Source organism: Delphinapterus leucas, chromosome 17 (assembly GCF_059928025.1).
Source record: "Delphinapterus leucas isolate spDelLeu-1000000601 "Yukka" chromosome 17, BTC_Dleu_Yukka2, whole genome shotgun sequence".
In the NCBI taxonomy this organism is placed as follows: domain Eukaryota; kingdom Metazoa; phylum Chordata; class Mammalia; order Artiodactyla; family Monodontidae; genus Delphinapterus; species Delphinapterus leucas.
This window is the reverse complement of record NC_143145.1, coordinates 7,187,820-7,201,947: the sequence shown is the minus strand read 5'-3', so window position 1 is coordinate 7,201,947 and position 14,128 is coordinate 7,187,820. Positions and strand designations below refer to the sequence as shown.

At 50.2% G+C, this 14,128-nt stretch overlaps 1 protein-coding gene and 1 non-coding gene across 3 annotated transcripts in view; one reads left to right on the top strand and one right to left on the bottom strand.

Moving 5' to 3' along the window:
• Window positions 1-14,128, bottom strand: part of ZFAT (zinc finger and AT-hook domain containing) — a 244,589-nt gene that overhangs the window by 221,180 nt on the left and 9,281 nt on the right. The window contains exon 1 of one of the 2 annotated variants that reach the window (XM_089898687.1): window positions 8,995-9,816. The exons of the other annotated variant lie outside the window; for it this stretch is intronic. The gene's annotated coding sequence lies outside the window, so the exon portion shown is untranslated. Of the gene's footprint in view, window positions 1-8,994; window positions 9,817-14,128 lie in introns of those variants that run through there. 2 annotated transcript variants of the gene reach the window in all.
• On the top strand, window positions 7,515-7,587 carry TRNAK-CUU (transfer RNA lysine (anticodon CUU)). Its single transcript has one exon. It is a non-coding gene; the product is annotated as a tRNA-Lys (tRNA).

Genomic DNA, 14,128 nt, shown 5'->3' with positions numbered 1-14,128 from the left:
ATTCAAAAAGAGTCATGTACCAAAATGTTCATTGCAGCTCTATTTACAATAGCCCAGAGATGGAAACAACCTAAGTGTCCATCATCGGATGAATGGATAAAGAAGGTGTGGCACATATATACAATGGAATATTACTCAGCCATAAAAAGAAACGAAATTGAGCTATTTATAATGAGGTGGATAGACCCAGAGTCTGTCATACAGAGTGAAGGAAGTCAGAAAGAGAGAGACAAATACCGTATGCTAACACATATATATGGAATTTTAGAAAAAAAAATGTCATGAAGAACCTAGGGGTAAGACAGGAATAAAGACACAGACCTACTAGAGAATGGACTTGAGGATATGGGGAGGGGGAAGGGTGAGCTGTGACAAAGCGAGAGAGAGGCATGGACATATATATACACTACAAAACGTAAGGTAGATAGCTAGTGGGAAGCAGCCGCATAGCACAGGGAGATCAGCTCGGTGCTTTGTGACTGCCTGGAGGGGTGGGATAGGGAGGGTGGGAGGGAGGGAGACATAAGAGGGAAGAGATATGGGAACATATGTATATGTATAACTGATTCACTTTGTTATAAAGCAGAAACTAACACACAATTGTAAAGCAATTATACTCTGCTGGCCTCTGCACGCCATGACTGCTCTCATCTTACCACAAAACCAAAAAAAATCTCTCTTGATCGCCACTCCCCCAATCTCCCCGACCCCATTTTCCTCCTCTTTACAGCAAGACCAGAAAGGAGACGAGGAGGCAAAGCAGTGGACCTACACGGTGCCGCCACAGTGAGGATGGAGCCCGCGAGGCCCCATCGCAGAAATGAGGCCCTCTCTGCCTTCAGAGAAAGGGTTTTCTCCATGAACAAGCAGGCGAGATAATGACCTACGAGAATTCTTTCCCACCAAATGGCACATGAAACAGAAATTTAACAAAGCAGAACATTGCTTCGTCAATGAAAATCTCTCATGAATACCGTCAATCGATATTTTATTTTTTTCCAAGAAATGCTTGATTCCTAAGGAACCCAAAATGCTTCCAAAACAGGAATAGATTAAGTGATAGCTTTTTTCTTCATAAGAGGCCATGTGGTTTTCAACGTGCACCCTGCTGATCCTATGACGACCCTATGATTTAGGCAAAAGGGGGTCTGTCACCCCCGTTCCACAGCGGAGGAAACTGAGACGGGGAGGAGACGCAACCTGCCCAGTTCAAACCCAGACTCTCTGCTACCTGCTGTGGACATGAACTCTGTTTGGCTACAGACCATGAGCTGAGTGCCTCCAAAGTTACAGCTAAAACGCTTATCCCTGTAGCCAACTGAGTCTGAAATGAAAATCATTACAGAGCGGAGCATAATCCCCAAATCACGTATCAGGTTCTTTCTTGGTGATTTCGGCATCCACAGAGCAGCGGCCACAGGGTGGGCCCCAGTGCAGGCACCAGGGACGCAAAGATGAATCGGGCATGAGGTCCTGCAGAGGAGGCCACCAGCCCACGGGGTAAACAGACACGCCCAGAACAATGGCATCTTAGGGTTTTTACTGAAACAATTTCCCTACAGACCAGGACGTATTCTTGATTCCCGTTATGCTTTCAGGAGAAAGGGAATTCTGCGACACGTAACAGAGCAGCGCTGCCGGGGACCACAGGGTTACTGTGAGGGGTCCCTTAGTTCCCAGGCACACCAGGCATTGTCTAGAGACCAAACAAATACAACTACTTTTGCATCTGCGTGTGACCAAGTGTTGGCATCAGCTGTAACTAACCTACTGCCCCATGTCCCACAGAGCCCGGAGGCCTGAGCAGCCCGGAGTGCCGCCTGGCCTGGGCCATCGCCATCAATCAGTACGTCTCCCGAATGCCCACCGTGCGTCCAGCGCTGGGCCTGGGGTCCCCGAGGTGCAGAGACAAGCACACATGAGCAAGGACAACTGTCACAGAGGAGCATGCGAGGGAGATAGCGTGGGGGACCGGCATCTGCACTGAGACCACAGAAGCCAGCGGGTCCCGGGGAGCCCGGCTCAGCAGCCCCACCACGGGGCCTGTACTCGGAATGGCTGACAGGAACACGCCCTGCCACCAGCGAAGGGGCCAGGAGCCCTCGAAGACGCCCGCTCGTGTCTTCTGAGCAGCGGTTCCACTTCTCGAGATCCAGTCTTCAGGAGCATCCACAACGCGGACAAGGATTGTGCACAGAGATGCTCAGCATGGAGGTCTCTGTCAAGCTCCAGAAGCCACCACGTGCTCTGCAGCGGGCATGTCAGGGCACATCCCCCAGAGAAATTCCACGCAGCCACTGAAAATCATATTTTCGAAGAACCTGAGTGACACGGAAAATGCTCAGAATAAACGTTCAACTCTACAGAGTGGGACACACCACAACTCGGTAAGTACATGACTTTGTTCCCAATGGGGAGACATGGTTTACAGGCAGATGGATGGAAGAACAGACGGCCAGGCTGAAAGGAAATACAGCAAGATCCTGCCTGCCGGACTCTTCTTTATAGGCACTTATGGATTTTCCACAATGAGCCTATATGAGTTTTAAAACTCAGGAAGGTTGCTAGACCTCCTGAGAAGTGAGGTAACAGGTAAACAGAGGAGTCAGGACATGGCTCCGAGTGATGAGCGCTGAGCAGCTCAGGCAGGGAGGCCTCTTGTTCAAGGCCACGTCCCCCAGCCCGGCCAGGAAAGGCGTTCAAGGAATGTGCAAGCCAGCGGAGACGGGTGCTGCAAACAACAGACACAGTGGGAAGAGGGAAGGCAGGGATCCTCGGCTAAAGTGCCTGGAAGGCTTCCAGGAGGAGGCACTGAATGGACTGTGAAAGCGGCCCTGAGTCGGGCTCCAGGCCACACCCCACAACGTGACCTCACGCACTCCCCCACCTCCCGGCCCGCCAGGACTCTCGTCCCCACGCAACAGGGGCAGGACTGGGTTCGGAGAGGCTGACCTCGAGGCAGAGCCCAGCTTTACCTGAGCCAGGCCCAGCGTCTCCGATGGGCCACTCGGTCCTTCCGGGGTCAGCGCTGGGAGGGAACACGGCCCCACAACAGCCAGCGGGACTACAGGAGCCTCCCGCGCCGGGCCAGTGGGGGCCAGTTGTGCTCCTAGCCGTGCAGTCTTGTACTAGGAGCAGCCTGTTCAGGAGCCCCGGCAGTGTTCCCTCTGGAACATCCTCTGCGAACCGCCCCCAGGCCTCTGACAAGGAGGGAAACTGTGCACTCTTTAGATATGTTCATACAGCGGTGTATCAGCAAGATGCCAAAACATGCAAGGAAAGTGTCAGATCAGGCCGCATCCCGCAGATATTAAGAATCGTTAACCTACCAAAATAACAACAAAGCAGCTCTTTTCATTTTTTTATAGTAGACTAATATGAAAAAAAATGGATCTTATACCCTGAAATATAATAATTATGTTGTCAGCAAATTCTGATGAAGTTGCCACAATTTGGATGCATCTTTAGGTTCAATTACTGTGTACCCGTCCTTAACAAAAGGATTCAAAGGGAAAATGACGTGTTCAGCACAAGGAAAATCACAGAGGTTTGGGGTCTGAGCATCCAATTTCCATGAACTTTTGCCAGTTTTTAATCAGCTACTCTGTACTGTTAAAAAGGAAAAATCTTAAAATAACTGCATAAAGTCCTTGTTTCTGAACTCTGATTTGCAAACACTCCCAGCCAGGAACAGCCAGGTCCTGTCTGCAACCTCTGACCCCCTACCTGCTTACCCCTGCCTAGGAACCAGAGACGAACGAGGGCCTCTGACCACTCCTCCCAGAAGAAGGTCATGAACTGGAGGGCCTGTGGGTCCCGGGAGTGCGGTTGGGCCCCTCTGACCCTAGGAACGGCCACCGGGAGCTGACAGGTCACGGCATGGCGTGGCCAGGCCTCCCCCCGCCTCCTCCTTTGGCAACGGGCAGCCCACACGTCGGCTGGAGCTGGCCTGCTCCTGAGGGGCCCCTCCCCATTCTCAGGCCCTCGAGTAAACAGGCGAGAAGGTCAGTCCAGCCTTGAGCTGAAGTCGTGTGCTCCGGCCGCTCACAGGACATCCGGCCCAGCACACAATCAAGGGCGTCCTTTCCTTCTTGCTGTTGTCCTTTGTAAGTGCATCTCCTGCGGGGACTCAAGGGTGGGACGACCAGAGCAGGACGCGATCCAGGCATTCCAGGTCTCTCGGCCCTTAAGCCACCTTGTAAATTATTATTATTAATTATTACAGAAGTCGCAGGGCGAATCCGTGCTCGTTGTGTAACAGGCAACACAGAAGCACATGGAGCAGAGACAGCCACCTGCCCATACCCCTGAGAAGAACAGCGTCACTGAGCACAGAGCTTCTGCTGCGCGTCCAGGGACAGAAAGAGACAGAGACACCCCACGCACAGGCCCCTGCTGCCCGCTGCCCCATCTCCCCCCACGCCCTGGGCCCTCCTCCCTCCCTCCGCCCCCCAGTGCTGAGCTCCACACAGAAGGAAGGGACGGGGTGTCTGGTGTCGCTGACCTGGGGGTCTCAGGGACCCCGAGTAGAAACTCAAAATACGTTTTCTGACAGAAGCAACGTTAGAAGTGGCCTCAAAGTGTGCGAGGTCTCGTGGGGACAGCGGGACTGGGTGGGCAGGGTCCGGGACCCCAGCCCCTGACTGGCTTCGTACCCGTGGGCCCGGCACTGACTCCTTCACTCACAGTATAAAGGGCTGGAGGGGTAGCCCAGGACAGAAGTCCGCCCTGTGGTGCTTTTCAGTCTGGGTTTAATGACACAGGCGTGACACAAACACAGCAGCCAGATTCACTGGAAACACACAGGCATCAGAGGGCTCTGCGGAAGGGAGATGGCACAGGTAAGCTGGTCCCGACATCCCAACTTCCTCCTTCAAAGCACCAAGAGAGCGAGGGCCCACGTGAGGGCCCACGCATCTACCCGAGGCCAGGCCAGACCATCGGAGACCAGGAGGAGGGAGGAGAGCTGCGGGGACCTACTCAGAGACACGGACTCCCAGCCACACCCTGAAACGTGCTTCATCCAAATGAAAGCTGACAAAAACCCAACAGGGCATTATGGGGGTAAGAAAAGGAAGTGGCGGGAAGGTAGCCCCAGGGACAGGTCATACACGGCAAGGCCCTCCACGTGGGAAGGCAACTGGCAGAAATGGCAGAAGCCGTCAGGGGTTAGATGATGGGGCATGGAGGGATGTGGCAGCCTGCGTGGCCTAAAGGCTCCCAACGTACACGGATGTGGTTACACATCTCTCCTACGTTGCTCATGGGGATGCAAAACGGCACGGCCACTTTGGAAGACAGTTTGATAGTTTTTTATAAAACTAAACGTACTTCACAATATAATCCTGCAGTCGTGCTCCTGGGTATTTACCCAAAGGAGTTGAAAATGTGTGTCCACACCAAAAACTACAAACAAATATTTATAGCAGCTTTGTCGTAACTGCCAAAGCTTGGAAGCAACCAAGATGTCCTTCAGTAGGCAAACGGATAAACCATTTGGTGCACCCAGACAATGGAATATCATTCAGCACTAAAAAGAAATGAGCTATTGGGAAGGGGGAAGGGGCAATATAGGGGTACGGGAGTAAGAGGTACAAACTATTAAGTATAAAATAAGCTCCAAGGATATATTGTACAACACCAGGAATATGGACAATATTTTATAATAACTATAAATGGAGTATAACCTTTAAAAATTGTGAATCACTACATTGTACACCTGAAACTTATATAATACTGTACAGCAACTATACTTCAATAAAAAAGAAAAAAAATGAGCTATCAAACTATGAAAAGACATGGAAGAGCCTGAAATGCATATTACTAAGCGGAAGAAGCCAATCTGAAAACGCTTCATACTGTATGATTCCAACTATATGACATTCTGGGAAAGGCAAAACTATGGAGACAGTAAAAAGATCTCCAGTAAAAGGACAGTAAAAAGGTGGCCGCACTTGGGGTGGAGGGGATGAACAGGCAGAGCACACAGGATTTTTAGGGTAGTGAAAATATTCTGCATGATACCATAATAATGGATACACGTCACTACATATCTGCCCAAACCCATAGAATGTACAACAGCAAGAGTGAAGCCTAATGTAAACTGTGGGCTTTGGGTGATGATGATGTGGCAGTGTAGGTTCTCCAACTGTAACAAACGCACCACCCTGCTAGGGATGACAGGGGAGGCTGTGCATATGTGTAGGCAGGGGGGATATGGGAGATCTGTACCTTCCTCTCAGATTTGTTGAAAACTTAAAACTTCCCTAAAAAAAATAAAGTCTTTAAAAATATATATTGTGGCAAAAAGTTCCACAAAGATGGAGCAGATGTACTTTTCCCTATTCTTCCCACTAAGTGCAACCAAAACCCTGGACGTCACAGATAAAATACACGTAAGACTGTGAAAGTCGGAGAGAAGGTGGCAGAGCAGCTAACAAACCACCTTGCAACCTGAGACAGTAAGTGCCCAGGGCTTTCCTTTCACCCGCTCGAACTCAGAAGCAGGAGCACCAACAGGCACAGGAAAAAACAGCTCCAACAAGAGCCTGCTCTCACTGGCCAACGGGCCAGGAAAGGGACAGCCTCACAAGACAGAAACCTTTTAGGCAATAGCCATCCTGCAACACTCAAACCCCACAGACAACACTGCAGCCCATCCCCACCCCTGCTAGAAGAATCAGTGACCTTGAAAATAGAACAATAAAAAACATACAATCTGAATAACAGAGAAAATAGACTGAAAAAGAATAAAGACAGCCTCAGGGACCTGTGGGACTTGAACCAAAGAAAGGTCTAACATTTGTGTCAGTAGAGTCCCAGGAAAGGAGAAGGACAGTGGGGTGGGAAAATATTCAGAGAAATAATGGCTGAAAATTCCCCAAAGTTGGCAAAAGACATAAAGCCACACAGTCAAGAAGGTGAGCAAAGTCCAAACAGGGTAAACCCAGAGAAATCTATGACAAGACACATTATAATCAAGCTTCTGAAAACTAAAAACAGAGAGGAAACCTGAAATTAGCAAAAAACCCAGTTTCCTGTGTGGAAAAACCATATGATTGACAGCAGACTTCTCCTTAGACACGTGGAGGCCAGAAGGAAGTGGCACATTTTTCAAGTGCAAAAAGGAGAGAACTGTCCACCCATAATCCTACACCCAGCAAAACCATCCTTCAGGAATGAAGGGGAAACCAAGACATTCCCAGATGAAGGAAAAGAAAGAGAAGTTGTCACCAGCAGACCGAACCTACAAGAATGACCAAAGGAAGTTCTCTAAACAGAAGGAAAATGCTAAAACAATGACTCCTGCGACATCAAGAAAAGTAAAATGAACAAAGCAAAGTGTAAAAATATGGGCAAATACATCAGATTTCTTTTTTCCTGTTGATTTCCTAAATTACGTTTGACCATTAAACAAAAAGTATAACTCTGTCTGATGTGGTTCTCAACGTCTGCAGAAGAAACTTTTATGACAATTATAAACAGGGGAGGTAAAGGGACACAAGGCTGGGACTTCCCTGGTGGTCCAGTGGTTAGGACTCAGTGCTCTTGCTGCTGAGGGCCCAGGGTCGACCCCTGGTCGGGGAACTAAGATCCTGCAAGCTGTACCCCAAGGCCAAAAAATAAATAAATAAAGGGACACAAGGTTTCTCCACTTCACTCAAACTGATAAAATGTCAACAAACAGCTCGGCATCTTGATTGCAGGGGTGGTTACACAGATCTACACATGTGGTAAAAATGGATTAGAACCATACATGCCCATTGTACCAACATTAATTTCTTGGTTTTGATATTGCACAACAGTTTCACAAGATGTAACCACTGGGTTGGGATGATGAAAGAATTCTGGAAAGGGCTTCCCTGGTGGTGCAGTGGTTAAGAATCTGCCTGCCAATGCAGGAGACAAGGGTTCAAGCCCTGGTCTGGGAAGATCCCACATGCCGCAGAGCAACGAAGCCCACACGCCACAACTACTGAGCCTGCGCTCTAGAGCCCATGAGCCACAACTACTGAGCCTACTTGCCACAACTACCGTAGCCTGCGTGCTAGAGCCTGTGCTCCACAACAAGAGAAGCCACCACAATGAGAAGCCTGCACACCGCAATGAAGAGTAGCCCCCGCTCGCTGCAACTAGAGAAAGCATGCATGCAGCAAGGAAGACCCAACGCGGCCAAAAATAAATTAATTAATTAAATTAATTTTTTTAAAAAAAAGAGTTCTGGAGATGCATGGTGGTGATGATTGCACGACAATGTGAATGTCCTTATGCCACTAAACGATACACCTAAAAATGGTTAAAATGGCAAATTTTATGTTATATATGTTTTTATACTCCCCTCCCAAAAACATAACCATTGGAGTAAGCCTGGAAAAGGGTATATAAGACCTCTCTGCACGATCTTTGAAACTTCCCGTGAATCTACTATTATTTCAAAATACAAAGTTAAAAAAAAAAAAATACTCCAGCCAACAAAACATACCAATGGCTGCTGCCAGCCTGGAGTCTCTGGAAAAGGCACTAAATCTGAGAAGCGGGGATACTGTTTGACATACCCATGACCCCGTCGAATCCCAACCACCCTATGAGGTCCAAACGTCCCACAGGGGTGGAGCGAGGTAGCTCACAGGGGGCAGCCAGGGCCCAGTCCAGGTCTCTGTGCTCACCTCCCTGAGAAGCAGGGCTCTGCACCCCAGCACCTTCCATACCCCCTGCACTCACTACCTGTGGCCACAGCCCCGCCCAGCCCAATGTCATCCATCCTCTTAGTGATGCTGCTGCTAGGGACACAGTAGGCGCTCAGTGTTAGAGGAACTGACGGTCACAAATAGCCTTAAATGTTTATCGATAACCGTAAGAAGACAAAATGCTCATTACTAGACTATTAAATTCCTCTATTTAAAAGTGACAGCTGCTTTTCAACCATCTTTTACTTGGATTGATTAACTTGAAAGAGTTCAGGAGCCAAAATTAAGGCCCTGTTAAACGGCCTACCTTATGAGAAGAACAGGATGGCAAGTTCCTTCGGAGTTCTGTTTTTGTTTTCTTGTTGTTCACTTGCCCTTAAGTTATTAAATTCAAAAGAGCTGGCAGCGTCCCAAGAGGAGTGGAAATACTTCAGCAACAGGCAGCCAGATCGCGGTCACTCCGCGGTGATGGAGAAGCTCTCCACATTGTGCAGCTTACTGCAGTCGAAAATACGCTTTTCCTTTATCTTCAGGAAAAGAAGCCTGGGCCTGGACAAAACACTTTCCTTCCATTTAGCTTATTTTGCAGAACTTTTCATGAGCTGTGGGTATGCCGTATAACGTCATCATCACCATCACACTTACTGAGAACTTGCTGTAACCAAAATAAGGGCATTCAAAGAGGAAGAGGGAGAAGAAAAGGAAGCTGAAATCAATTAAACCCTCACCATGAGCTGGCACCACGCAAGCCTCATGCTGAGAGCATTCAATCTTCACAGCAATCCTATGAAATAGGTTTCTTTATTGCATCTCCTCAAGTCTAAGACAACATCTATTTTAAGAGGCACTGATACTTCACATACACTAAAAAAGACTAAAATGCTACCAAATAAACGAAACCATGCTGGGTTCTTATCACACCAATTGTAAGACACCACCTGATTTTAGGGATGTTAAAATCAGTCTTTGAATCAGTGAAACTCAGGAATATTTCCAGATTCCGATGGAGATGCGGCATGGCCGAAGTGCCCGGGAGACTGGACTCCTAACCCCCGTTCTTTCCTTGTAAGGCCCCATTTCCCCCCTCGGCACCCACAACAGACACACCGGGGGGCCCTGCCTCTGGGCTCACCTCCATGACCTCCTGCTTTCAAGAGACAAGGAGACAAACGTTTCCTGAGTACCAGGCACTTTCACACTCCTTATCACGTGTAACCCTGAGAGGCAGGGTGGCTGCTAGCAAGGCACCTCTGTGAGAAAAGGAAAAAGGCACCCTTTCCTTAAGACACTAGTTCCCCCTGTCAGAAAGTGGTCAAATATACTGATTTTGTCAGAACAAGATACTACCATTTGCAGAAAACTGTCATAATGTATATACAAATCTATGATGTGAAATGGTCCCCTTAGAGGCGGTACCCTTGTGCAGTGTGCGACCTGCACAGCTGTACACAGTGGCCCTAATGAGTCAGCCATGAAGATACTATTATCCCATGTTACAGATGAAGAAGCTATAACTTGCCTAAGAGGATCAAGTTCAGGCCTATATGGTTTCAAAGCTACCTGGTCAACTCACAGGGGACTTAAAAATCGGGTAGAAACACAGGTTGTATTCATGCATGTGTGCAGCGGTGGGGATGTCTATACAGGAACATACTAAACACATGCCACCAGAGGGCATGGGGAGGACGCAGAAACCCCATGGCTGAGGCACCTGGGGTAGGATTCTCGGGGGAGGGAAGCTGAACCGGATCCAGGAGGCAAGGAGAGCGGCGAGCAGAACAGGGGAGAGCCTCAACCCCGGGGAGCCTTGAGTGTGTAGAGGTGGGGACAATGTCAAGGTCGGGGGGCAGCAAGGCCTGGTCCTCGGAACACCCACCATGGGAGCCCGCCCAAGAAAGGCAAGGGCACCCAGCCTCCAGAGCAGGAGGCCCATCGAGAGGGCCGGGGACGGGGCACGGCACACAGGAAGCTGGCCCCATCGGGAAGTCCCCAGTCCCGCGGATGCAGGCTGAGAAGCTGAATCTGTATTTGAAATCTGTGGATTTTTAAATGCTGGCAACTAAATGAGATTTTCCTGAAAAAAAAAAAACAAAAAACCTGTGCAGGCCAAACAAATCAAGTCTTCAGGTTACACCTATCCTGAGAGCTGCCAATTTGCAACTTCTGAGAAAAGGTTTTCCACCTGGGTGACTAGGACCACCGTTAAGTGGCAGAAGGAAAGCCAGAGAGCCTGGTCTGAAGAAACAGAGAGACAGACAGACGGACAGACACAGAGAGAGCTGAGGACCCAGACCCTTTCCCCACCCCTCTGGCTCCCCAGCACCCAGCAAAGCACCGGGCTCTGGGTCGGCGGATTCTGAATGCTACTTATTTCCTATTTCATAGTCTCTGAGTTTTTCAGATCTTCCACAATGATGCTGACGTGTAATCCAAGAAAAAATTAGATTAAAAAATGTACACTGACATTAGAAATAGAGGCACAGTAAGTGACAAAATAAGGTCTCCCTCTTGGGGGAGAAAGACACTGATCCCCAGACACCCTGGGCCCCAGACAGTCTGACAGGCTCCGGGCCAAACACCAGCTGAGGAAAGACAGCAGGGCCACAGCTGCCGACACTGGGCAGAGATGCAAACTCTGGTCACAGACAAAACGTGTCTCCCAGCTGATGGTGTTCTGATATTCCTCCCTGAGGCTGATTAGGCATTTGTGTGTGGGGGTGAGGTGGGGGGGACATCAAACCTTACGCCTGTCCCTGTCGTTCTCTCGTAAGGATATATTAGGGTGACACCAAAAGTGCATAGTGTTGAGGTGACAAAAAAGAAGGAAGAAAGAAAAGCTGACAGATTTAGAATCGATGAGGAAAAGGCATTCTTTTTTTTTTTTTTTTTTTTTGCGGTACGCGGGCCTCTCACTGTTCTGGCCTCTTCCATTGCGGAGCACAGGCTCCGGACGCGCAGGCTCAGCGGCCATGGCTCACGGGCCCAGCCGCTCCGCGGCATGTGGGATCTTCCCGTACCGGGGCACGAACCCGTGTCCCCTACATCGGCAGGCGGACTCTCAACCACTGCGCCACCAGGGAAGCCCCGGAAAAGGCATTCTTGACACAAGAGTTATACTTGCTACAAGAATATACCTGGTAGGTGAGGACGGCCAAGCCTCGAAGTGCCCAAGTCCAGAGCTTGAACGCGTGGGCCAGGTGAGCCGGCACCCAGGTGCACAGAGGGCCCAGGTACACAGAAGGCCTTGGATTAGGGGAGGCCAGGCATGGAAAGGTACGGGAGCTCCCAGAGCTGGGTGTCCTCAGAGAGTTCCCACGTGTCGGCCATGGGAGGGGGGGCATGAAGACAGCATGGCCCGAAGCGGCACCCCCGGCCTCCCTGCCCACCCCAGCTGCAGAATACCATTAGACTGCCTGCTTTGTTCACAAAGGTCTGCATGTCAGTGACCGCACTTGATCCTCCCCGCTATCCTGTGGAGTAACCAAGTAGATGGTGCCACCAGCACCATCACCACCACCACCAACATCATCATTACCATTGTCATCACCACCATCATCACCACCACCACCACCAGCACCATCACCACCACCATGACCATTAGCATCGCTATCATCGTCGTCCCCACTTACAATGGAGAGAGCTATAGGGCTCAGAGAAGTTAGCGAGATGCCAAGGACCCCCGGGCAGACAACACACAAAGTCAAAACCTGACCAAGACCTTCCAAGTTGACCTCCGTATCTGCCCACCCACGTGGGTCCAGCGCTGCTCCAGGAGGGAGTACTGAAGTGGGGCCCTGGGAGGGACCCAACAAGCCTTGGGCCCCACTCTGCACCCTGCCTCGTGGCTAGAGAGACATTCCGAACGATTCGTTACAACTAAGCGTAGCTACACCAAAAAGGGAACTCTACCCTCTGTGTGTTTATTATAATTTACAACGGGCCCTCACTTCAGGGAGCCGTAAGCTGGAAAATGAGAGTGCCAGATGCAGGGCCACCAGCCCACCCGGAACACATAGTTAGTATGCGTGCCCCTGCACGGCCTGGCAAGAGATCCAGAACTAGGGACAGAGAACCGCCACATACAGGGCATCAGCTTTTCTCGGCCAAAAAAAAAAAAGGGTACCAACACACACAATAAACCCAGGGCCTTCAGGCAAGAGTGGGCGCCATACGTGTGCCAGCAGCACCCCCTGGTGGCCAGTCTGAGCACTACACCCTCCATTCCCAGGATGAAGCCATTCCCAAGACTGAGCAGACAGACCCTAATGAAATCTGGCTTCCGTTCCCCGAGGCCTAACGCTGCGATGCGGTGCTTTGCCCGCCACCCACTTAATCTTCACATTATTCCAGTGAGGGAGGGGCTGCTATCCCCATTTGCAAATGAGTAAACTGAGCCCAGGGAGGGGACTGCAAGGTCACAGAGCAGGTGAGCACACAGCAGAAGCACAGCCCAGGCCTGCCTGATGCCTGTCCTAAATGACAAGTCACCGCTTGATGCACAAAAGGGGTCGACTTCTCTGCACTGTCTGAGTCAGGCCGGGTTTCCCCTGGCGGGGCTGGGGCCGGGGGCTTCTGCCCCAGTTCCGTTTGGTCTCACAGTGAATTCAGTCTGTGAACATTCACAGAGCTGTTCGTCTCTTCGATACACACCTTTCTATGTGTAGGTTATACATCAATTTTTTAAAACTTAAACAGCAAATTTTTAAGGGAAAGATATAGGGGGAAAAGGGGGTTCTGATTCACAAGTGAATCTCTTATTTAAAATGACAAAGTGAGGTGAGAAGCCCAGACCTGGCCGTGAACGCACCTTGGCCATGTGTTCTTGGCCTCCCTCCTGAGCTTCCACTTCTACATCTGCTGGGGCTGCAGGAGGACTGCAGGACACTCCCAGCCCAGTGACCGACACCTCTGAGGCACCGTCTCACATAAAGCCACAGAAGGGCACCTGTCTGGGTCAGGACCTGGGTCCCCAGCCCCTAACCAGCCCCAGCTCCCCACCTCCAGTGTGCTGGAGTCTGCGTAAGTCTCTGAACCTCTCCAGGCCCCAGTGGGAAGTGGCCTTCGCATGGTTTAAAGTGGAACCTGGTCTCTGAGCCTCACCCAGAGGCTAATTTACAGGGAGACAGACAGAGCCGCCTGGACAGAAGCCAGGGTGTGCAGACGGCTCCAGCCTCCCCCATGGCCTGGAGGGGCCCGTTATGCACCTGCCCTCCCGCCTGCTACCCCACTCACGGATCACCTCCAAGGTGCCGTCCCAGCTCTGAGGTTCAGTGAGCTGAAGTTCCAATAAATGCACAGCCTAATTTGTGGTGTTATTACCATGCAGCTCATGGCTGATGAGCATGCCTTCTACAGCTCGCAAAGTTAACGTTCCTATTAAATGCAAAGGAGAAAGCCCATGGGTGTTCCTTTGTTGAAACAGGATTAACAAAATAAAATGA